The 25,793-nt window shown below is 48.1% G+C and overlaps 1 protein-coding gene across 3 annotated transcripts in view; it reads right to left on the reverse strand.

Annotated features, from left to right (window-relative positions):
- Window positions 1–25,793, reverse strand: part of LOC138530413 (guanylate-binding protein 1-like) — a 1,110,598-nt gene that overhangs the window by 315,324 nt on the left and 769,481 nt on the right. The gene's annotated exons all lie outside the window — the stretch shown is intronic.

A 25,793-nucleotide genomic window follows, 5' to 3' on the forward strand; every position in this document is an offset into this window, starting at 1 on the left:
TGAATACAAGAATATATAGCAGTACACACTTGCACAACCACGGGAGGTGGCAAGGCTCAACATTAAGCATTTCAACAACTCAAAATTAAGCTTCTCTTACCTCCTCACCAGGCTCACCTTCAAGTGAACAGGTTGCGCAGCACTGCCTGGCCAACTCTGGACTCCTCCCTGGAATCCCAGTCGACGCAGTAGAATCTCGTGAAGGTGTGTGTCGACCTCCACGTAGCAGCCCTGCAGATATCCAGCAGGGGCACACCAGACAGGAACGCTGTGGTAGCAGCGATCGCTCGGATTGAATGGGCTCTCGGACGGCCGGGCAAGGGCCGGTTTGCCAACCAGTGACAGTGCATGATGCAGCCGGAGAGCCATCTGGAAATGGAAGCCTTCGATAGGGCCTTCCCTTGGTTCACAGGACCAAAGTTCACAAACAGCTGTGATGTCTTCCGAAGACTCTTTGTGCGGTCCATGTAGAACTTCAGCGCTCTAGCCACATCCAGCGAGTGCAATGTCCTCTCAGCCAGCAACGAAGGACACGGGAAAACAGGTAACACCAAGGGCTCATTGAGATGGAAGTCCGACGGCACCTTGGGCATGAAGGAGGGGTGCGTCCTCAGCACTACCTTTATCTCGTGGAATGTCAGGTATGGAGGTTTCAGGAGAGGGTCTGGTTCTCTCCCACTCGTCATGCGGAGGTGATGGCCACAAGAAACACTGTCTTCCACGATAGGAACTTCAGTGGTACCAAGTGCAAGGGCTCGAATGGGGGACCCATGAGCCTGGTCAGCACCACGTTGAGCTCCCACGCCGGGGCTGGAGCCTTCACCGGCGGGAACGAGCGGAACACTCCTTTCATGAACTCCTTCACCAGGCAGTGAGACCACAGCGACGACCGCCCTGGAGTTCTGGTCTAGCGGGAGATAGCCGCCAGGTGGATCTTCATGGAGGCATGTGCCAGCCCCGCCTTGGCCAGCGACAAGTACGGCAGCACTTGAGGGGCCGTAATCCGTAGAGGGTTGATCTTCTGTGTACGGCACCAGACAGAGAACCTCTTCCACTTATGTCCATAGCACTTAAGAGTCGAGGACACCCTGTCCTTTGCAAGTACATCCTTGCAGTCTGCCGGGATATCGTAGCCTCCGAACTCTAGTTCTTCAGGAGCCAGGCCTGCAGGTTCAGCGATCCCGGATCGTGATGTAGGATGGCGCCTCCTTCCCTGGAGAGAAGATCCGCATCCGTCAGCAGTTTGATTGGGGGAGACACTGACAAGTCCAGAAGGTCCGGGAACCATATCTGCCTCGGCCACGCCGGTGCAACAAGGATCATCCTGCACCGGGACCGTCTGACTTGATTGATGAGTTGCAGAAGCAACGGCAGGAACCCGTATAGGAACAGGCCGTCCCAGGGGAAGGAGAATGCATCGCCCATGCTCCCTGGCTGGGGAAACCTGCTGGCGAACCTCCGGCACTTGGTGTTCGCCGCCGTCACCAACAGGTCGATCTGGGGACTGCACCATTGTCGAAATAGGAGATCCACTTGATCCTGCCGAAGCTCCCACTCGTGGCGAGAGTGCAGCTTCCTGCTGAGTGAGTCGGCGACTGTGTTTTTCACTCCTGCCAGATGAAAAGGTACCAGGAACATCCCCTGGGCGACGGCCCAGTGCCACAGATCCTGCGCTTCCATGGATAGGGCTTGTGATCTGGTGCCCCTTGCTTCCGGATGTAGAACATCGTGGTGGTGTAGTTGTCAGTGAAAATCCGTACCACTTTGCCCTTGAGGGACGGAAGGAAAGACCTGAGGGCCCAGAACACGGCCCAGAACTCCAGGACGTTGATGTGCAGGGACCTCTCCTCCGGGAGCCAAAGGCCTCTTGTGTGGAGATCTCCGGTGTGCGCTCTCCATTCCTCCAGGGAGGCGTCCGTCGTCACCGTCTCCTGATGCGCTGGGGTCTGGAAGTCCATGCCCGCCGCGAGGTGCGCGCGGGCGCCCAACCACCAGATCGCTTGATAGAACGTCTCATTGAGGGAGATCTTGTCTTCAAAGCTGCCCGCTGCTTGCATCCAACGGGCATCGAGGAACTCCTGCAGTGGCCGCATCCGCAACCTGCATAGCCGCACGAGGTAGATGCATGATGACATCATGCCGAGTAGGGACTTGATGGACCTCACCCTGGCCACTTCCATTGTCAACAGCCGTTGTACTTTGCCCAGGATGGCCTTCGTCCTTTCCTCCGACAGTGAAGCCAACCATGCTACTGTGCCGAGTCTGGCTCCCAGGAACAGGGCGTCTTGCGACGGTACCAAGTGGGATTTCGCGAAGTTGATTGAGAATCCCAGATCTGTGAGCAGTTGGATGGTCTTCGCTGTATGATCGACGGCGAGTTCTCATGACCTTGCTCGGATGAGCCAGTCGTCCAGGTAGGGGTATACGTGGATCCCCTGCAGGCGCAGCCGCGCTGCCATCGGTGCCAGGCACTTCGTGAAGGACCTCGGCGCCGACTTCAACCCGAAGGGCAGGGCCTTGAACTGGTAGTGTCGCCCTTGGACCACGAATCATAGGAACTTTGATGTCCTTTGTGTATGGGGATGTGGAAGCAAGCATCCTCCAAGTCCAGCGACGACAGGAAGTCGCCCTCCTCCAGCTGTCCCAGCACGTGCTGAAGGGTGACCTTCCGAAACTTCTGGGACTTGATGTATTTGTTGAGGCAGAGAAGGTCTAGGATGGTCCGTCAGCTGCCGGTCTTCTTTCGGACGAGGAAGTACAGCGAGTATACTCCGGAGCCCCGGAGCCTCTTCGGGACGAGTTCTATGGAGCCCTTTTTTAGCATTGCTCGTACCTCTAGAAGCAGCTGTGGCACGTGGTTTTCCTTCCTGGCCACGGGTGGTAGACGGGGACACTTTCTTTGGAACTCCAGAGTGTGCCCGTGGGCCAGGGCATCTAGCACACAACGGTCGGTGGAGATGGACTCCCACACGCTGATGAAATTCGCCAGCCGGCCTCCCACCGGGGTGCTCGGGTGGGGGCCCGACGTCATGGCCGGTTCAGTCTTGCTTCGCCAAGGCCTTGCCACCTTGGCGACGACGACGGTGTCCTCCAGCCTTGCTGCGGCCTCTGTAGGCTTCCTGCAATGAGGAGCGGGCCGCATGGCGGTACGACACGGAACTGCCACCGAATCCTTTGGAGGCACCTTGAGACTTGCCTCCGGAGAGAACCCAAGGCCTGGGCCGTCTCCGTGTCCGCCTTGATGGCCTGCAGTGACTCGTCCACTGCCTTGCCGAACAGGTTGTTCCGGTCGAAGGGCATGTCCAGTACCCTGGTCTGCACGTCCTGATGGAAATCGGTGGCCTTGAGCCAACCGCGCCGTCGAATGTAAACGCTGTTGCCCATCTGGCAAAAGCTGGTGTCGGCGATGTCCGTGGCACTGTGATGGCGTGGTCCGAAGCCACCTCGCCTTCCTGCAGGATTTCAAGGGCTTCTGCCCTCTTGTCGTCTGGGAGGAAGTCCAGGAGGGAAGCGAACTTGAACCACAGCTCCCTGTCATAGCGTGCCACAATCGCAAGGGCATTGGCTGCTTTGATGGTCGTCGCTGCCGACGAGATAACCCGTCATCCCATGGCGTCTAGCTTCTTCCCCTCACCGTCCGGTCGGGAAGTGGAAGTTGATTCCGTCGCCCCTGCCGATTTCTTCTTGGCCACCACGGAGACCACCGAATCCGGGCTCTGAGGCACATAGGGGCGGAGTCTGGGACCCAGTACTTCTTCTCGTACCGGTCCCTCTTCACAGGAGCCGTGGACGGGTTCTTCAGCAGTGACAGTCCTTTGTCCCAGATGTCGTCCAGTAACAGGACTGAGAGGACGGTCTTACTCTTGGCCTCCCGTCGTTGGTAGAGGAAACCCTCCTTCTGCTCTTCGGGGCATAGCTGGAACAGCTCCGATGCCCTGGCGATCATGGCGTGAAAGGAGCCAATTTCGTCGGGGAGGGGGTAGGCCAGGGCCTGCTGATAATTTAAGGCCCAATGCAGATAAAACCAAGATGATGATATTCACTGCAGGGGAAAAAGTCAGGCATTTTAGATGGGTGATCCAAGACGTTCCAATTGAGCAGTGTGTAAAGATGACTTACCTTGGGTATACATTGAGAAATTACTCCTCCTTCAAGCACTGGTCAGACATTTTAAATGAGAAGTCACCTCCCTTGTTGTCTCAAATGAGGGAAATTTTCACTAAATTCTGTAAATACTCACACCTGCCTTTGATAGACTTTTTAACAAAGAAAGTCGAAGCTGTGTTTTTATATTGTACCGACATGTGTCTGTGTAATATTAATGAATTTTTAAATAATTTACAAGGTCGTTTCATGAAATCTGCTTTGCGTCTTGCTTTGTCAATCCCCAACCCAGTGGATCCGCCATGAATGTGGCTTAATTTCATTCGGAAGTAGATTCGAATGGAGGGCTTTGTGTAACTACGCAAAAATTCTTGAGCCTCTGGAAAAATATGGATCTTAATGAAATTTCGGTTATTTCGAAATGGAAAGGGTTCGAAATCATTGATCAAATATGTCAACCGTATGAATTTATTACTATTGGAGCTGGACGTTTCACAACTGGATCTATGCATCTGTCCGGCATATGTAAAAAAAACTGTATGAGAAGGATTGGATCCTCACGATAGAGGACTTGTGCAAATATAAAACCTATAAAGAATATGCCAAGTTCGGAGGGAGGCGATGTTGCGCATGACAGAAATGGCCGCTTGATTCCAGAGCTCCCGCTCCACTGAGATATCCTGCGCCATAACATCCGTTATAACACTGCCTGCGTGGTCTATCTGTTCTGGGAAGGCAGTCCAGCTATCCGTGGTCGGCCAGCCGAACTCCTGTGGGCCGGGACCTAAGAGTGCCGGAGATACAACCCTTGGCAGATCAGCCGAGGCACGCGGCCAAAAGTATCCTACTACGAGCACCAGGACGATTCACGCGAGTGCCACGGCGCGGCTGTCGTGCTGAGGCCCCTGATGGGAGGAGCCTAAACTGCGGCCCAGGCCTGACGCCTTGCTGGTAATACACGGGGCTATCCGCAACACAGGTGGTTCGGTCGGACGACCTGAATCTGCATTCCAGTCCAGCCCCGATGTGTGGGGACCCGCAGCCGCTGAAATCCTGGGAAAAAAACCCTGTGGAACCCGCATTAAAACTGGAGACGAGGTTCACGGCGGGCCTGTGATACTGGACCGCGAGGAGATCCGGAGATGAGAGTAGCCGCAGCGGTGTCGGGTAAGGAGGCACGACTGGGCGGCGCATAAGTGGCCGAGAAAAGACTCATCATTTTCCGGGGGCAGCGGCTGCAAACCCGGGTACAATCCCTTTTGAGCTAATACTCCTTGCTCTGCGCTCCGCTGGGCCGGCGAACTCCGGTGGGGCATGCGGCAGGTTGGGGTCGCTTGGACGGCCCCCCCAAGACCCTTGATACTTACCTTCGCCGGCGGCGCACTGAGCGGGCCGCGGTGGGCTTTCGCTCCACATGCGGGACTGGACTAAGTAGAGGCCCCAGCACATACAACAACTGCGGGCCGAAGCGGCTCAGTAATCCTGCTAAACTATCACAGCACTTACTGCATTGCTCCAGTGCACAATTCCGACAGTACCATGGGGGAGCCACAGAAGTCGGGGAAAAGCACCAAAACTCCGGGGAAGCAGAAGAAGGGCCCAATGGACGTTTACACGAGAAGTCAGAGTCTGGCTGCGCCGGCTGAAGCCCAGGCAGATGCTAATGAGACCCCCCATTACTGAGACTAGCGAGAATTTAGACAACTTAACCGCAATAGTGCTGAATGGGTTCCGCGCAGTCAACACGAAACTGGACGACATAGTGTCCACTATCGGATCCTTAAAAGCGAGAATCGAGAAAGAAAGTTTGCGCATCATGGAGACCGAAAGCAGGATAAGCACTAACGAAGACACTATCTCGCATCACAGCCATGACATCATTCAAATCAAAGATAACATGGTGAAACTACAGAACAAATGCGAGGGCTTAGAGTCGCGTTCTAGGAGAAATAATATCCGCGTGGTGGGCGTGGGGGAATCTTTTGGCAAAAGCCAAATGGAGAAACAGCCCGAGGCACTGCTTAAAACCCTGTTTGGACCGGAGGCATTCTCTGAACATTTTTTGGTGGAACGCGCTCACCGCACTTTGGCTCCAGCACCTAAACCGGGTGCACCACCACGCACCATAATCGCATGACTCCTCAATTACAAGGACAGGGACACTATCCTACATAAGGCCAGAGAGATGGGCACCCTTCAATTTGAGGAAAGTCGCATTCCCATCTACCCTGATTTCTCCTCGGGGCTACAGGCAAGCAGAAGATCCTACGAGCCAGTCAAGAGGCTCCTAAGAGAACACCAGACCCCGTACGCTCTGATGTTCCCGACGAGGATGAGGATCCAGCATGCAGGGAGGGCCCATTTCTTTGAGTCTCCGGCCGAGGCCACGCAATATATTGAAACGTCCATACCTCTTCCGAGGGGGTAGACTGGCCCAAAATAACAGACCCAGACCTGCAGATTAAGGAACACTCGACTGTCAACTCCTTCTAAGGCTCTAGTCATGATGAGTGTTTGATCAAGATATACCAGGCAATTTGGTTGGTGGAGTTGCCGGACCTGATCGGTGGCCATGTGGAGCAACCTGGCTACCCGCAGAATATTCCATAAGGTTTGTTGGTCACATCGTCTAGTTGGGGGTGATGATGACGGTAGGGGGTTTTTATGGGGCGAGGGGTTTGGAGAATTCAGCTCCAGCAGTGACTTATGGTGGCAGCTTGTTGGCGGTTGGTGCCACTCTGCGGAGCCATGTTCAGGCACAAAGAAGTTGGAGATGTTTTGTTGGTCGAAAAGTAAAAGTGTGGTGGCATTGAAGCTGGTACCGAGTATATTGTACGATTACTGTAAACCCGTTGAGTTTGACAATGGCTAATGCTTCGGTTCAGAGCCCAGGTAATGGACTTAAGGTTAAACTCCTGACGTGGAATACTCTTGATAGATCCTCGAAGGTGGTTAGAACCCCTAGCAGGGCAGTGCCGAATCTGAGACATGTTTTATCGCAACTGTTGCTGGCTGATGCATAGCGTGAAATTCATCCTGATAGGAGATATACGTTCTATTCCTCGGTGCACGACTCAGAGTCTAGGATTGATTATTGGTTTGTCTCCATGTCTTTGATGGCTGGGGTGGAGGGGTGCGAAATCTTTCCCTGAACATTGTCAGACCATTGCCCAGTGCTACTGGAACTAGTGTTCCGAAAGACCCCGTGTCCTGCCAGGAGATGGAGGATGCCGGGTGGAATGTTGGGAGACCCAGGGACAGTGGAGGAACTTCATGTTGAGATCGCATAATTTTTTTCTTATAATGTGGGATCAGTGGACAAATGCTCAACGGTGTGGGAATCCTTTAAGGTCTGGATAAGGGGGGTTTTGATGTCCAAATCTACGGGTATGCGGAAGGCTGTGTGAACCGAATTTTCCACTATTGAAGGCAAACTAGACGTTCTGGAACAAACATATACCAACACGCAAGACAAAGTAGTATTGGCCGACATACACACACACCTCCAAGAGTTTGATAAACTCGCCATAAGGGAGGTCCGATACGTGGTGACCCCTATATGCGCGCGTGGGTACAGGGGGGGGGTAATAAGGCAGGCAGAACGCTTGCAAACCTACTCAAGCACGAGAAGCAACCTACACAGATCACAAGTATGCGCACAGCTCAGGGGAGGGTACTGCTCAGAGATGAAGACATTAACGGGGAATTTATGGAGTTTTACAAGGAGTTATACTCCAATAAAGATAAGAAAACACTCGCAGAAATTGAGATAAACCTTGAAGCCCTCTCCCTTCCTAAACTCTCTGACGAAGAATGGCTGGCGTTGGATCGACCGGTGACTGCGAAAGAGATGGCAGAAGCAGTCAAAGCATTGGCTTCGGGCAGGGCACCGGGGTCGGACGGGTTGGGTGCCGAATTTTACAAAGAGTTCCACGAGGAACTCACTCCGATACTGTTGCAGGTGTGGGAGGAGGCCCTGGAGTGCGGCAGGCTTCCCCCAACTATGAGAGAAGCTATCATAACCGTACTCCATATAGCTAGGCGAACGCCGCAGGACGTTTCGTCCTATAGGCCCCTGTCACTTATCAACACCGATGCTAAAATACTTGCAAAGGTCATCGCGAATCGGCTTCTTCCAACGATCCCTACTTTAGTACATCCTGATCAGAACGGGTTTATTCCTATGCGATCTACTGCCCTGAACCTCCGACAACGCTTTTGTATAATGGCACAGATAGATCCCGCTAAGAGCGCGATGGCCATATCCCTTGATGCTGAAAAAGCGTTTGACTCTGTCTCATGGGTCTATCTCCTTGCGGTGCTGGAAGCGTTCGGGTTGGGGCCCAACTTCATAAAATATGTGAAACTACTGTACACAGATCCTGGGGCTCGTGTCCTGACTAACAGCCATTTCCCAGATGTTCCTGCTGGTGAGGGGAACCAGACAGGGATGCCCGTTTTCACCCTTGCTGTTCACATTAACCATTGAGCCAATGGCAGCGGCGGTCCGCCTCAGACATTCGGGTAGAGGGATCAAAATGAAGGGATCTACCCAACTAATATCGCTTTATGCAGATGGCACTCTGTTATATGTTAAAGAACCTGAACTTAATATAACACCCATTATGGCTGAGGTTCAGGACTGCGCAGAGTATTCTGGGTATACGATAAACAGAGCCAAATCAGAGATATTTCCGCTCACACCGGTCACCCAGTGCCCCACAGTTACAGATGGACTTAAATGGTCTGACAACCGTATCAGATACCTGGGAATTCTTGTCTCCAGTAATAAACTTGCATTATATTCGGATAACCACGAAAGTGCCCTGCAAACTTTAACCACCAAGCTTCAACTGTGGGGGCGTCTCCCGATCTCCTTGGCCGGCCGAGTTGCTATTCTTAAAATGGTTATCCTCCCTAAACTTCTTTATTTATTTGTCAACATCCCTATATGGCCTGGCAGAGCCTTCTTCACTAAACTCAGATCCATGGCGATAACATTTCTTTGGAACGGTAAGACTGTGAGGATAAGCTGGGAAAAAATTACAGAACCATATTCTTCGGGAGGTATAGCGGCCCCAGATTTTGAACTTTACTACTATGTGGCCCAGGCTCAGTTCGCTAAATATTGGTATAATGATGAGGACAGCACACCCCATGCATGGATAGAAAAATACACTACACATCCCACCAACATACAATCAGTCATTTTTGACCCACGCTACGAAGACACATGTGAATATAATCCAGTTAGCTGCACAGTCAGGGCATGGGAGGCTATATTCAAAAGGCTTGGACTGGAGGCCCCCTACAACCCCGAGATACCTCTTTGGAACTTTGCGGGGATTCCTCCTACACATGACACGAGTATACAGGAGTCTTGGGACCCTAACTGTGAAATGAAGCTCGGCGATATGTTTGTCAATGGCATTTTTTCAGACCTGGAATTGCTGTTGAGGGCGCTGGGTGATGGTCCACTAAAAACGTTGCAATATTACCGCATGAGAGCTGCATTTCAGAAAAAGTGGCCTTTGCTCCCGGATGAACCTCCACCACATCCATGTGTACAACTGGTAAAAGCCAAAAATGGCCTGGGAATTTCTAGGCTATACGCTGAGGTCCAGGCCCATACCCCCACAGTGAATCAGATAAAGGAACGATGGGAGGCAGATTTACAAGTTCCCATCGAGGCGAAGCAATGGGCCAGATATTGTTCACTAACTAAAAATAATCTCGCTTAATTCTGGCCTGAGGTTGATCCAATTTAAAATTCTTAACAGATTACATTACACACCGGCCAGGATTGCTAAATTCGCACTGGGTTCTTCGGATGCCTGCCCTAATTGTAATGCCCCTCAGGCGGGTTCCTTTCACATGTACTGGGAATGTCCGGTGGTTAAGGGGTTCTGGAGGGAAGTAGCAGAAGTACTTGAAGGCATAACTCAGGTTCCTCCGGATCTAACCCCCCAGAAATATCTTTTTGGGGACATAGGCAAGCACTCAGAAAAAATCAGAAGACCATTCAACATTTCATGTGCGGTTGCCAAAAAATGTATTTTATTAAAATGGAAAAGCGCCCTGCCGCCCAGCATGAACCAATTTTTACAAGAATTGACACATGTTAATGAATCGAAGGAGCAATTTGTTTTGACCCAACCTTCGATGTGCAGACCCAAAGACATATGGGGCCCGTTTAGACTCTACCTGTGTAATATGATTGCTGATGATGATTTGTCACCATAATATTGTTATGTAAAACTGCATTGACCACATTTATTCTAGTTGTTTCTTTGAAGTGTACTGTACAATGGTGCTGTTTGCCTCTCTGTTACCAGTAATAAAAAAGAGTTTAAAAAAAAAAGAATATGCCAAGTTCTCGAAGAAGAGGGTCCAGAGTAGCCCTTACATAATTTCCTTTCCCTGTTAGGTTTTTCAGACATTATATCTATGTTTTAAATTAAACCAGTTGCATACTCGTGAAAGGGTTTTGAATTGGACAGCCGAAAATCGAAGAGCTCTGATACTTAATTGTTGATTCCCAAATTGTAAGGAGCCTGAGGAATCCCTGAAACATTTAATACTTGAATGCCTGTACTTTAAAGTCCATAGAACTAACCAGTTAATCAAGTTTGTTAACCCTTCATTTGAGGATGCATCTTATTGTTTGTGGGCTAGAATGATGATGGGCGCTCATAAACCGCTGATCTTTGCCTTGGTCCGTTTGCTTCGAATTATTGAATTAGAACTAAACCTAATGAGCGCTTTTATATGAGGAATGGTCTTGAATAAGGACTTAATCTGTGCTATTTGTTGGCTCGACCTGATAGAACCTCTATGAAACTTGGAAATTATTTTATCTGTAAAATTTAGATAATTGCTATTCCTTAATAATTTTCACACAGCATAATTTGCACAAAGAAGTCTAACAGTGAAGTGACAATCAATGAATCTTAGCAATGATTTATCTGCAAAAATTTGCACAACGGCTATTCTTTAATAATGTGCACATTGTATATTTTACACAAAGAAGGTTGCAGGCATAGTGACAATTAAATCAACCATAATCAATGTAAAGTACTGCTTGCCAACATTTATTCAAAATCCTTCTTGTAGTACAATGTATGAAGTACTTTAGGGTCTTGATTGTTGTGTCTGCAATACTGTAATTATTTATTTGCAGGATTGGATTAGGACATCTTCCATGTGCTCTATCGATATAAAGTATAAAGTATATATTGGATAATTGGTACATAATGGATTGGTCTGGCAATGTTATGAAATCTATAAACAGAAAGCATGGTTAATGAATTATCTTGAATTATTGCACATTGCGTATTTTGCACATAATCTGTCAATGGTGGGATAACCACTAAACTGTGATGAATGTAACCGATTTTTAGTTATCAGTAGCTTTTTGCCATGTTGTATTTTTGATTAGATCGATTTGAAACTCTCTTTTAGAGAGACTCTTTGCTCTTTTAAGATGTGTTAGGTGTATTTGATGTTTGGTTTTAGAAAACAAGAATTGCTTAAATGCCTATGTATCGTGATTTGTAAAGGTTTCTTTAAAACCATAAACAAACAATAAAAATAAAAATAAAAAAGAGCTGAAGTGGGAAGTCGAAGTGGTCCTGCGGAGGTTTGTGGAAAAGCCTTGTACATTCTACAGTCTTCGACATCAGTGAAAGGTCTGAGCTCAACAGAGACCTAGAATATGAAATAAGTGAGGGGAAGGAAACCCCCATAAAAATGTGAATAAAGCTTGGGAAGAGAGCCCCTTCAAATGCTGTGATTGAGAGGTCCGAGCTCGGCTGAGGGAGATCTTCGTTGAATCAGATACTTTTCTTGAGAGGTCCAAGCCCGACAGAGGGAGACCTACATAACTATTGATGCCTTGAGAGGTCAGAGCCAGACATAGCCCTACGTGCATTTTGTTGAATCGTGAAAGAACTTTTTTTTTTAACTTAAGTGACTTTAACATGGAAGGCCAAGCAGGCCTCGACCCACGTTTTGAACTGCCTTTTTTTGATAACCTGAGCCAGAGTGCGTCATCCTGTCTACAGGGGCCACCTTACTCCGTGCTATCCAACATTGGGAGGGGAGCTGACTCAGCCATCTTGATCCTTTATGTTATAACACTGACTTTCCTTAGCAGACACACATTTACCTTTACACACTTTTTGTATAAGAGATAGGGCAGGCATTCATTTTCTTTTTTAGTATACACCATTTTGATTTGACAGACTGACTAGGACTGTGTTTTCTTTGTTATTTGATGGTAGAGACTACTCCCATCATAACTATAGGGCAAACCCCAAGAATTTAATAAAGGTTTTGAAACCTCTTGTGTCAGTGTTATACTCGTGATACCATGCCTCCCTTACAGTAGCTCGGGTCTCTGTCTGACTACGGAGAGGTCTGTCGACTATTCCAGGGTGTCCTCATGACTGAGGACCAGCTTCTCCTGCTCACTTCCTCGTTCCCAGGTTTGAATCTCACAGGGCTGACAGGTTTCACACCGTGGTTCTCCTTTCATTGAGTCCCTTCTTGGTTTTATGTCTTGTAGCTGCGTCCTCCCCAGAGGAGTGCCAATTGTATCAATGTAGCAGTCTTCATGCCTCCTTGGGACCACCCCTTGTCAGTACTGTCTAGACTTGGAAAAGGAGTAGTTTGCATCACTCCTTCAATCTTCGTCTTCTCAGTACTTGTGAGATCCCTAGGGGGATTGTTGCATAGAGGACTATGCTCCCTGGCCTCATAGGGAAGGGCTCCACTCTGGGGAGAAGTGACGAGAACCTGTGAATCATCACAATAGCCACTGCCGGTTTGAATGGTGCAATACCATTGGTGGACCTGGGTGAGCTGCCTTTCCAAATCTTGGATAAAAGGAGGACTCCTGCAGCCATTCTTTAGATCATCACTGGAGCCAGGGGAGGGAGGTGTGTGTTCAGCAGCTATGAGAGGAAGACATGTCAGAGGCGAACCTCCGAAGGATCCTAGCCACAGGAGTGGCAAAATGTGTATTACTGGATAATTTTATTAAACACATCGCCCTCATGCCGAGTGGCATCAGTGACCCCCCTACGTGGCGCAGCTAGGAGAGGCAAAAGTGGTACCTTCTTCACAGAGAAGGGAGCCCAGGTAAAGCGCCTGAATGAAACAAGATGGCAGACGGAGGGTCAGTACCCACAGGGCCGTGAGGCCGGTGAGCGAACAGTCACAGTTGCATTCACAGGTGCGCACAATGGGCATTCGATACTAGACGCTAAGCAGGGGAAGCAGGACTGTGGCGGCGCCAGTTCATGGACCGGGAAGTCCGGAAGAGGGAGCAAGGCTCGGCATCAACGTGGCAGTGCGGCAGGCTGAGCTTGTGCCAAACGGGCGGTCAGGTGCCCGCACCGTGGCAGAGAAGGGGTGCTGCAGCGGGCTGTTGATTGCCAGCATGAGAGAGGCATTGGAGGAATCCGCCAAGGAAGCCAAGATGGCAGATGGTGTACATGCTGCCTGGGAACATAAGGAGGACGATCGTGGGCATTGATGGCAAGAGGGTTGTCACTGTTATCATTATAATTGTCCTGAGCTGGAGCTGGGACAATGAAGTAGGCACCAGAACTTGGGAGGCTGTGGAGTGTGACATGGCATTGGCGGCTTTCTGCGTGCCAGGTTGGATGCTCTCGTGCGACGAGGAAGGCAAGGGAGTAGGCATGCAATATACGGCACCGGAGAGAGGGCAAATGATAAGGGATATCTGTACCAGAGAATGTGCAGTTGAGACTGGGCAGTGAGAGGACAGGAGTTTGAGCCAGGAACAAGGTTGTGGTCCCCAGCAGGGATCCGTGGATCTGCTGCACCATCCCAGATCCAAAGCTCAGGAACATTGCCATATGGCACTGTCAAACCACTCTGGGTGCATGCCTGAGACTGTGCCACAGGGCAGTAGACATAGGGCCTAGAAAATGGATCGTGGAAGAGGGGCTCTCTCTGTCAAGGCATGTGTTGCTGACTGAAGTGTGCTGGATGAAGGCAAATTGAGGACCAGCAAAGTGGAAGCACAGAAGGCCCCAGACAGTGAAGGTACAGCAGACTGAAGAATCCAGCCTATGGAAGGGGGAAGAGAGGGACTAGGGAGCTACACAGACAGGAGTCTGCCACACACAAAGACACATGCCAGATAAGAAACCCCATGGAAAGCCGAAACAGACAAAAATGTACACCTTTGCCAAAAGGAAATAGGTGAGTGGCAGCATCTCAGTGGCTGAGGATGAACCCAAAGAAGTGGTGGGGCAAAGACAAACACTCAAGGATATGGATAGTAAGATACTGGATGCTATAGTGGCACTGCAAACCTCAATGGAAACAAGAATTGGTGAGATGAAGAGCGATGTGGTTTTGTTAAGACATAATGTGCTGACATTGGCATCAAGGGTCAGCGAGGTAGAGACAAAAGTGGATGAGGTAACAAGCACCACGCAAGAACGTAAGTCTACATTTCAGGGTTTACGGTTGAAAGTGCGTATGCTTGAGGAGTGAGTGGGGGTTACGGAAGGGAGGGCGTGGAGAAGCAACATCAAAATCCTGGGCCTGTGGAGGGAGAAGAAGACAGAGACCCAACCACTTATGTTGAAAACCTGTTGCTGCAAGAGGTGGGCCCGTGAACGATGATGCAGGGATTCATGGTAGAGAGAGCCGCCTAGTCTTTAACTAAGAAACCGCCTCCAGGAGCACCACCAAGACCAATAATTGCAAAACTCTTGAACTTTAAAGACAGGGAGAGAATATTGGCCATCTCAAAATAACTCTTTCCATATATCCAGACTACACTATACAGGTACAGAGGAACAGAAACCAGTTCGCCCCTACAAAAGAAAGGCTATGCCAACAGGGTCTAAAATATATGCTTTTGTTTCCGGCTACACTTAAGGTCCTGTACAATGGAAAAGCCCTTTTCTGTGACAACCCCGAGGAAGTAAACCAATGGATGGACACAAATAAAACGGCACCCATGGTGGACAAGAGAGGGCGCTCCGGATCCACATTGGACATTGATCTCCCACACCGACTTGAGATGCGGTACAAGTAGGGATCTCGAGGGAACGACACAACTCAAAATATAACTAGAGAGTTTTTTCTTTCTTCAGACTGATTGCACGCTGGCTGGTGGTGTCCCCCAGGTTACTTTAGTGTTAGGACACCGTTTTTTTCATGTGTACGGTTGTCACGTGCCACCTTGAGTGGGTGGGATGAATGAGATGGGTCAGAATGGAATGGTGCTGTTAGGCTGAGTAGTTACAGGTTGTTTTGTTGTTTGATTTTTGAGTTACAAAGCGGCTTGCGAAACTGGTGGGATTTGAAGCTAGGGGGCAGTTGGAAGTCAAGCACTACTGGGAAGAAGGGCAGTGTACTGGAAGGGTTACTCCGACAAGCGGGAGTGTCTTATGGTAGGAGAAGGTTGGATTTTGCAGCACTTACACCTTTTTGCCGATTATATCACCACATGGGACTTGAGAGGGAGAGGGCGGTGTTAGGCAAAGTTTTTATGCAGTACCCTCTGGGACACCTACACACAACTCTGACTACAGATATAGTTCTGGCTGTTGAGATGAACGTTCCTTGCTTCTGGGGTCCCGCACTCTGTTGAGGGGGCTCAGGCTTGGTCAGTCCTGCTTCCTGCTTCCTGCGAGTCCGGAGGATCTTCCTGAAGCTCTAGCCCAGCTTAAAAGAAACGTACACAATCTGGTGTTGTGCTCTCCCTGGTTATACGGTTTCCAGCAGCAACTCTGTGGAAATTCAACCAGCACAGAGATGGATGCCCAGGTGGCTTACTTTGAAGTTGATTGGTCCCACCAACTCAAGGGGAGAAGTCGTCCATGCAGGGGCTTCTCTGTCGATGCAAACTTGGCATTTCGGCACTGCAGCAGGGCTTCACCGGGCAAACCAACAGTCCAGGAGTTGCAGCAGGCGTCCTCTTCAAGTTCTTATTCAGTTCCTTCGTCCAGTGGTCGACTCTGCCTTCCAAGCCAAAAGACTCGCCCTTTATTCAGTTCTCTACCATTCATTCCAGCCTGGCTGTCAGTCACCCAGGAGGGTGGCTGTCCTTGCCGGACAGTCAGCTGACCAATCATCGCAGAGTACATTTGGGTCTCCTAGGAGACTAGGCACAGGGAGTTTCGGGCACCTCCCTCACTTCCTGCCTACCCGAGACAACCTGGAGCCAGAGGCGGCTTCACTTGTTAATCCCGCCAAAAGCAAAATGAACAAACAGACCATACCTGCTCTGGCACGCAGAGTAAATCTCAAGGAGGAACGTTCCACAAAAAAATGGCGAAAAAAGAAGACTGTTCCATTTTGACAAAAATGTCACCCTTGGGTGCTTTACTGTAGCTGCAAATGCAGCCTGCGGTAAAGGCACACCATGGTAATTAACACGAAACCACTGCCACCAGCCATTCAGTGAGAAAAGGGTCATATCAAAAATGTTACATGAGAAGCTAGACAAAGGGGATACTAAGTAACCTCTCCAGCACTCTATTGTAAAATAGGGGGTGCTGGGTCTAGAATGTTACAATGGTAAGTAAAGTCATTTTGACTTTATTACTCTTGGAAACAGGAGATTATCCAACAGAAGGTATTTAAACCTTTGGGAAATCTGAAAGACTTCCCTGTGCCACTGCAGTGAAGGTGCTGTGTGACACAATGCAAAAGAAGATGCCTATGGAGTTTGTCAGACTCCACAACCAAAAGAGACAGTGTTCAAAATCACAATAAAATACATGAAAGAGTGGGAAAAAGTGTCACACTCTCTCCAGCTTAAAAAAGCAAGTCCTCCAAATCCAGCAAAGTTGTTGGGTGTTAGGCAGAACACTGCAAAAAGATTAAGACTACAGGAGTAAGCAGTAAACCCAATTGGTAGCAGTCTGCACCAACCAGATTTACCTGGTAGCTGTGGCTGAGCAGTCAGACCTCTCTCAATAAGAGTAGGGCAGTATATAGAGTATACACAATAGGGCTAAAAATACAGTAGGGAAAACACTGACCAGAGCTTTGTATCAAAAGTGTATAATTATTTATTTAAAACACACTTTAGGCGATACACTAGCACTCTAAACCAAAAGCAAGTTAAAACACAGTCAGGTAAAGTATACACACCTCCCTTGATAACTATTAGACAAGTCAGAGTTAAAACACCACGATTTGTTAAAACAGATGTGAGCGTGTAATCTAGATGGCACTCCAATAGTTAAGTTAAAGGGAGAGAAAAAGGCAGAGCATAGAAATAAAACAGGTCCCAACACTTTTAGAAGTTCAAAGCAAGGGAGTAAAGGTAGTATACACTGTAGAGCCAAAGTTCATAGGCCAGGCCCACTTTAAATGGAGCAAAGTGAAATGTGCCCAAGATCACACAATTTAAAATGCATTAAAAGTCTTTGCAGAATGTTCCAAAGAGGTTGGGGTGATTCAAGAAGTAAAGTTAGAAGGTCTGGGGCCAACTCAGTTGGAGAGCCAAGGATTTAAGGGTCACCTTGGGCCAACCGAAGAAAGGGAGGCACGGCAGAACACACTACCTTAAAGAGAGGAAGCTCCAGCGGTGGCAGTTGTTCCTGGCAGTGGTTGCAGTTCGTTGTTTCGACCAGGGGAAGAGAGGGTCTCGTCGAGGAGGGAACTTGGAGTCGTTGCACTGCACAGGGATGAAACCAGCCGCGGAGTTAGTCGGTTAAAAGGTGCGTTCCTTTTATTCGCGGTCAAAGTGGTGAAGCTTGGCTATCCGGCTGCCAGGGTGCTTGGCCCGGGCGATTCGACCAAGAGACGTCTTTGGAAGGTGAAAGGGGCTAACTGGTTGATCCCACCAGCTCAGAGGAAGAAGACTCGTCCAGCAGAAGATCTTCTCTTTTCGTTGGGAAAGTGGGGAGTTCATTGCAGCAGGGCTCCACCACTAGGCCAATCAGAATAGAGTGCGACTTGGGTTGCTAAGGCAACGCAGTCCAGGGTGCCAATTCCCCTCCACACACATCCTGTGGAACCCAGACAGAGTGGCACCTTGGAGGGCTTCTGTGGAGAAGCCGCCAAAAAGTGGAACAAAGGGCCCGACCTTGGTTGGAGTTACAGAGACGGACACGAACGCCATTTTAGAAAAGAGTTCTGGCAAAAAGACCCCACCGTTGATTTAATATTAAATAAATAAATCGGCGGTATCTTTAACATTGCACCAAAAAGTGGTGCGTTTAAAATCAATGGGAAAATCCCACAGGAAATATTCTGGTGGAATATTTTGCGTGGTAACCACTGCCACCAGCCAGAAACTCGACAAGGGGGGACTGGACAGTGCCCCCTTGAAAACAGACCCAGGGGCAATCGAATTAACCCCTTCCAGTACTTCCACAATATGATGGTTTGTACTGGTTCTGTTCACAATTTTGGGCTAGTAAAGTCAATGGTGACTTTACATGCCCTGGGAGATAGTAGTCAGTCCCAGGATATGGAGTCTATGTTTGGGGGTCACTATGACACCCCTGTGTTACTGCACTGAGGGTGCTGTGTAACACACATGAAAAACAGATGACACCCTATGGAGTAAAATATCCCATAGCCCATAAGCACACAAAAAGTCAAAGACATACCTCAAATCATGCCAAGAGTGGGAGGAAAAGCAGGAGAAAAAAACAAACCCCAAAAATCCAGCAAAGCTGCTGGGGGACTCACTAGGTTTGGGAAATTAACCTTATAAAAGAATTCTCCCTAACACTGGGGGTCTCTAAGGTGGAGGGAATTAGCACATTTCTGAGAATTCTCCCTAACAGGCGGAGCTGGCCAAAGCGGGAAGACTGGATGGCTGACCTGCTCAGAGTAGCCACTTGGAATGTTAGATGGTTTAACAGCTACATAAAATGCAGTATTGTGCTGACATTCCTGCGCAGGAAGAATGTGGGGATAGCCAATTAGCAAGAAACACACCTCATAGCACAGAAACAAAATCAGTATTTTGAAACGGTGGGGCGGTATATGATATGGGTCAACCTACTCCACTTATGCCAGCTGTGGAGGGCCACCAAGCAGGGATGCCCTCTGTCGCCTATGTAATTTATACTGGCGCTTGAGTCCTTTGCTGTGTTCCTTAGATCAGAATTCAGGGAAGTGGGTTTGTTGGTGGATGGGGTTGACCATGTGGTCTCACTATATGGGGACGACATGTTACTGTATATCCAGAACCCAGGGGACAATTTACCATATATATTTTTGAGGTATTGGAAAACTTCGAGCGCTCTCTGGAATCACAGTTAGCAGGGAAAAATCCTGCATCTTTCTGTTGGCGGGTTGGGCTGGCCTAGAGGAGACACAATTGCTGAACCTGGTGCTGCACTGGGTGACTAAAACATTTAGATACCTAGGCGTGAATATGTGTCATGAGCTTGAACTGCCGCATAAGCTCAACACGGTTAAGGCGCGCATGGGGATGGAACACTCCATCCCCTTCTTAGAGAGATTACCACCGTTTTTTTTATGGAAGAATAGCATTAATCAATATGGTGGTCCTTCCACGGCTACTATATCACTTCATAAACATTGCATATTACATACCGAGGTCATTCTCTATATAGTTTGACACTATTTGGATGATTTTTCTGGTGTTCAGGGAGGTGCGGAATAGCTATGGCAGGTGTCATAAGGCTCCCACACCTAGGGCTGTACGGCTTAGAAATTTACAAAATGTGGCATTGTGGCTTTCGGATGAGGTGACGCGGGAAACTAAGGTTTTACAGGAAGCAATTGCACTGTACTTGTTGAAAGAGGTGCTGTGGATGAGCGATAACAGAATCCCTGATGCCCCTACATTTTATAGCTGGGTAGGAAAATCTATCAACGAACAATTAAACTACTGAATTTGGGAGAACCTTATTCCCCAAACATACCCTTGGTGGCTAAATATGGAGTGGATCTGTTAGAAGAAGGGGTGCTGCTTACGTTTGAGTGAATAACAGAAACGACTTGGGTGAAAGCAGGACCGTTTTTAGCATCCAACAGAACAGACTTGATGCTAGTTCCAGGTGGCATAGTTTCCAAGAGAATCTAAAGGAGGATGGCATCTTGGTGGTGGTGTTGTACGACATCTCTGAGGGAGGACATGGTGTTTCAAGGCTATACCAAGTTTTATTATCTAGATTACATATTGAGCCATTGGAGGTGAAGCACAAATTGGAGCCGGATCTGGGTAGAGAATGTACTGAGCGGGAATGGGCGAACACAATGCTTTATACGAAGAAGGTTTCGAGAAACGCTAGGTTTATGCTTACCCAGTCATATGTTTTACACAGAGCCTACCTGACTCCATACAAGATATCGAAGTTTCCAGGAGCATCAGATACTGAATTTCCTAGATGTACACTGGAGGGGGTAAACATGATGTACATGTTTTGGGAATGCCGGTGATCGAGAAGTTTTGGGGAGAAGTGGAAGTGAGGATGCTGCAAGGGGGAAGCACAACGTTTAACAGGACACCGGGGGCATGTCTGTTGGGGATTTTTCCCAGCCCAAAGAATGCTAAACCAGTCACCAGAATGATGGATCTGGCATGTGTGCTAGCGAAAAGATTGCTATGACATGGAAGTCTAGGCAGGGCCCGCAGGTTGACTGCTGGTGGAATGACTTGAAGCGCTGGTCAGTTGCAGAATCTGAGGTGTGGTACAGGGCTATGCAGCGGGGGATGAGGGAGGGATGCGATAATGGGGCATCCTAGAGTGCCTTGGTAAAACAGCGGTTTCTCTTGCCAGATGAAAATATAAACCCCCTTGAGGGATTCGGTCAAACAGTGGATAGGGACAAAGGTGACAGATGAAGTTGTCCAGGGGTTGGAGCAGGAGAGATGGATTATGAGTAATGCTGGATTTAACGCTGCAGTAGGGTTAGAGGTGTGAGAGCATTGACTCAGGGCTCTGGGGGGTGGAAGGGGTGTTGGGTTAATATGGGGGAGGTTCTGGATTCACTGTATGTAATGACAAGGATGATGAGAATATGTAACGTATGCAGACCTGTTATAACAGTTGATATCAAATAAAAGCATTAAAAAAAATAATCGTTGGAGCCAAGACCTCTACCAAGAAGAGCAGCCCGTTGATTACCTGGGGACGACTCAAGCAGCTGACTTGCACCAACTCCAGTGAAGCCCTCCTGCTCTGCCTGATATCAAGAAGACCCTAGTCCGTACTTCGATGTCTGGATCGGTGGAAACAACCAGACTTTACCCCTGCTCAAAAATCCATGCCTTCTGAGCCTTCTGAAGTGTCCACGGACCAACTGGTGGACAAACCTAGTCACCTAGGTTAGTCACCTAGGTTAGACTAGTCACCTAGTCAATCTTGCTGCAATCGTCACCATTGGTAGTGCATCCTTGGAAATTGGAGGATTTTCAGTTTGTACTACAATACACCTCCTGCTGTATTTTCAGTCTACTTGCATCAATGTGTGCAGGACCTTATCCTTTGTTAGTTCCTAGAAGATCGCCAATCACTGCCTGATCGTGGTGACTCTCCCATTGCAATCTGTCTTCTTCGCATCCTAGCAGTGTCCTGAGTTCACCTGAACCTACTACTCAGCACTGCGACCGATTGAAACTAAATTCTACATCCAAAAATGACCTATGCACCCGCGACCCCGGAGTTTATTTTACCGGACCAAGCACATTAGACTGTGTCCCCAATGGATTCTAGAACTTCAGCAGTGGTCTCTGGAGAAATCAGAGCCAGGGGATGGTAGGCGGGGGGAGATAAACTTGTTCCTCCACCCTACCCCCCTCCCCCCTGTTCTCCATAGGGTTACATGGGTGTAAAGTCCTGTCCCTAAATCACTCATTCTTGAATTTGATCAGTGGAGGCTTCATCAAGGATCCCTTTCTAGGCCCATTTTAATGTATGGGATTGATGGAGTTACTTACCTGAACTTTACTTATATTTTTGAACTTTGTATCATAACCACTGGCATCGTCTAATCTTTTCGTAAAACTACCTGAAAAGTATAATTTTGAAATCAATGACTTTAGGACACAGAGCCCCAAACCATTTTAGGGCTGGCTCACTAAGTGTTAGGGAAACTGTTCTGTGGATATTCTAAAGCATCTTTATTGAATTTCATGCATCGGACTACTTACCTTTGTTGCATTGGTTGTTGAATCATGTGCTTTCTTTCTTTTAAGAATTAATGTATTTATCTTTGTGAAAATATTTGCCTCAAGGTTTTACTTGCTTAGTGTGTATTTAGTGCCCGGAAGTGCCTGTTAGCCTGGAAACTCTCTCGTGAAGTGATCCATCGAGTCCGTGGAGCCTTTGTGTTTTGTGGATAATTGTGGACTACTGTGGACTATTGTGGACCCTTTCTATGGTTGCTTAGGTAACTAGCCCCGCCCACTCATTAAGAAACTTCCTCAAATAGGCACGGCCGCGCGCACCAGTGTGGCCGTGCACCGAGAAGTGCCCGGAAGTGCCTGTTCGCCTGGAAACTCTCTCGTGAAGTGATCCGTCGAGTCCGTGGAGCCTTTGTGTTTTGTGGATAATTGTGGACTACTGTGGACTATTGTGGACCCTTTCTATGGTTGCTTAGGGTGAGCATTTATTTACCACCTGTGGAAACATTCTAAGTACATTTACGCACATTTAAACACCTAAATCCCCATTTCTTTTCTTTTAGTAACTAGCCCCGCCCACTCATTAAGAAACTTCCTCAAATAGGCATGACCGTGCGCACTAGCGCACGCGCACCGAGAAGTGCCCGGAAGTGCCTGTTCGCCTGTTAGCTGGGAGCAGGGGGCGAGGGTGGCGTTACTTTCCATTCCCAGATTAATTATTTTGCCTGCCGGCGTGGAATCAGTGCAGTGCCTTAGAGGAATTGTAACAATTTGCCCACATAGACCCCCCCTTCAAAAGAGGTAAGCGTTTGAGCAATCTCTTACCCTTCATTGTGTGTTAGAGGGCTGCAGTATTATTTACTTTGGAGTCCCCTATGGTTAGGCACAGGACCAACGATCACTACACTCTGTAGCACTGTGCTCCAAGGGGTATGGGAGCTTTGAGAAAATCTCAACCACCGAGTAGAAAAGTGTTTCCCTCCGGAGCACGCTGAGTTACTTTATGTGCGTGTGGAGGGAAACCTCAACATCATTGCCATAAACCTTGCATTGAAAGTGTTGCCCTTTGAAGACCGCTGTGTTATGCATTGTGCGAGTGGGGGGCAAATCTAAACCTTGCAGCCATAGACTTTGTGCACAAAATGCTGTCTTTTGCTGATCGCTGCGTCATCTCATCGCCACATTAGGTGTGTGCGGTGCAAAATCAATACATTGTACCAAGAGTCTGTTTTGAAACATCACTCACGTAACATACGTCATGAGTTTCCAGAGGCGGGTAGAGCCTCAATTCTTTTTGTGACCACTGGTGTAAGATATTTAATAGGGATTCTAACCCTCTACTGTCTGCAATCCTATTACGGGGTTGTGAGTGTGCTGTGTATAAACGGAATCGGGATGTTCTAAATATGCATTGGAACCTTTGCCCTAAACGAATAGAACGGGAGAAATGTATACGGTGAACCGATTGCATCACCTATAAGGTGCTAACAGCCCTTGAGTAAATAAAGGAACCCAATGTAAAAAGTGGTGCAAACACACGGCACACTACGTTAAACCCGTTCTTCAACCCGGAGTATGGTAGGAACCCTAAGAAGTGGGAAGCTACCTACCCCGGGTGGGGAATTTAAAAATAAATTGACAAAGAGAAATACACCAATTGCAAGTGGGACCTTTGTGTATTCAAATACTAAAACTATCCAAGTGCCCAATCGGTGTCCCCTGAAAATGAACGTAGTAGATCCTAAGGACCAGTTGGGGGGAGGAGGAACAAGAAAAATGGGAATTGAGTGGAATTGATTTCCCCCCTCTCCCAAACTTTGTGGGAAAATTAATAAAGGATCCTAGAGAACCCCCTAAGAAGTTAGATCTCACAGAAGAACCTAAGCAAAAAAGTTTAAGTATGCAAGACATACCAATAAGGCCCTCAGCACTAAATATGGATGACACCTTGCCCCCCACAACCCAATTGGATATGTCCTTGCTGGCCCATGTAGTATCTGAGGAGTTGGATAGAAGGGTGAGACTTTCTACTGGACCCTCAACCCCGGTAAGAGCCAGGGGTGGTGGTCTTGAAAACGTGCACCTCCACAAACCCATTATTGGTAGACTGGAGGAGCACGCGTCATTCCCAATATCTCGACCCTATGCAGATGGCATGGGGGAAGCAAGTCTTTTCCGGTTCTAACCAGGATTCTTAATCTCTTGGATAAGGGGCATGAAAGGACCCATGGGGAGATTCAGGAATTGAGATTTATGATGGTGGAGTGTTCTGACAAACTAAGTAGGTTGGAAGGGTCTGTACACGCCTTACATATTTATACAAAATATACTTCATCGCAACTAGCCAAGGAAATTACGCCGAGGCACAATATAGGCTCCCAAACCACGGATGCAGACAGTGAGTATAAGGATATGGCAATGGATAAAAGCAGAAACCTCTGGGCCCCAAGAAAATTGTCCCATGGGGCCATTGTACCTCATGAGACTAAGAGTGAGCAAGAGATCAAGTTTGAAGAAGTGAAGGAATTAAAGAGGTTGATACTAATCAACTCAGAGAAGATTAAAATTGTGGAAAATCAAAGAGTAAGGGAGCATGAAACGAAAAACACTAAAGAAACCAACACCCTACAACAAAGTACAGGGAACAAACTTGACAGTCCATCAGCTTTATTGAGTGTCATTGAGGAGGAGGTCTATCAGAAACAGTCACAGAAGCTAACACTGGACGCAGTTCCTGATCAGGAAGAAGACCCACCCTTTGTTTATGTTATCTCTCGGAGAGAAAAGAAAATGAGAGCAAGGGCCATTAAAAGAAGAGTAAAGAGCGAGAGGGGGGGCAACATAGCACCATCTAAAAAAATCAAATCACAAAATCAACCCTCTACTAAAATAAAAAACACAAATATTAAAGACATCTGCAGTCTGCAGGTGATGGTGGAATACTAGATTTCACCCAACTAAATGAAGAAAGTAAGCGAGCCCTGGAGGTAAAGGAAGTGTCAGGCAGACAGGATTTGGGGAGGGAGGGAGACCCTTCTCACATAGTAGAAACCGAACAGAAGTCATATGGGAATGAATATGGTGAATCCCAGAATACCCTATCCGAACCTATGAACCACAAGGGGAAAACTAATATAGTTAAACAAAAAAATAAAAAAACTGAAACAAATAGAAAGAAAAAAGAAGATCCAAAAAAGCAGAATGATAGCAGACTTGAAGGAAGTAAAGAGGTATGGAGTATCCAACAGTTCTTTAGTTCAAAAACAAAGGAAAAGACTATTACAGTGAATGAGCTGGAAATAGGCAAGGAAAAAGTAGTACATCAGGTTTCCCCAAAGGGGCCAGACACCCCCATTAGATCCACTCAGCAGGAGGGGACGGGAATAGCGGGAGGGAATGGAACAATGGAACCCAACGATAGTGAGTCACCAGTGATTCCCAGTGAAGACATAAAAAAACTGGTCCATGAAGCGTTATTTAAAATCCTTTAACATTCATCCAAGTATGGTCCATCCCTCCCCCCAGTAACATCGCATTTAGATTGTAAACCTGTGGAGGTAGAACAGAGGAGGGACCCTCT

This window comes from Ambystoma mexicanum, chromosome 1q, assembly GCF_040938575.1.
Source record: "Ambystoma mexicanum isolate Mex_15411 chromosome 1q, UKY_AmexF1_1, whole genome shotgun sequence".
NCBI lineage: Eukaryota > Metazoa > Chordata > Amphibia > Caudata > Ambystomatidae > Ambystoma > Ambystoma mexicanum.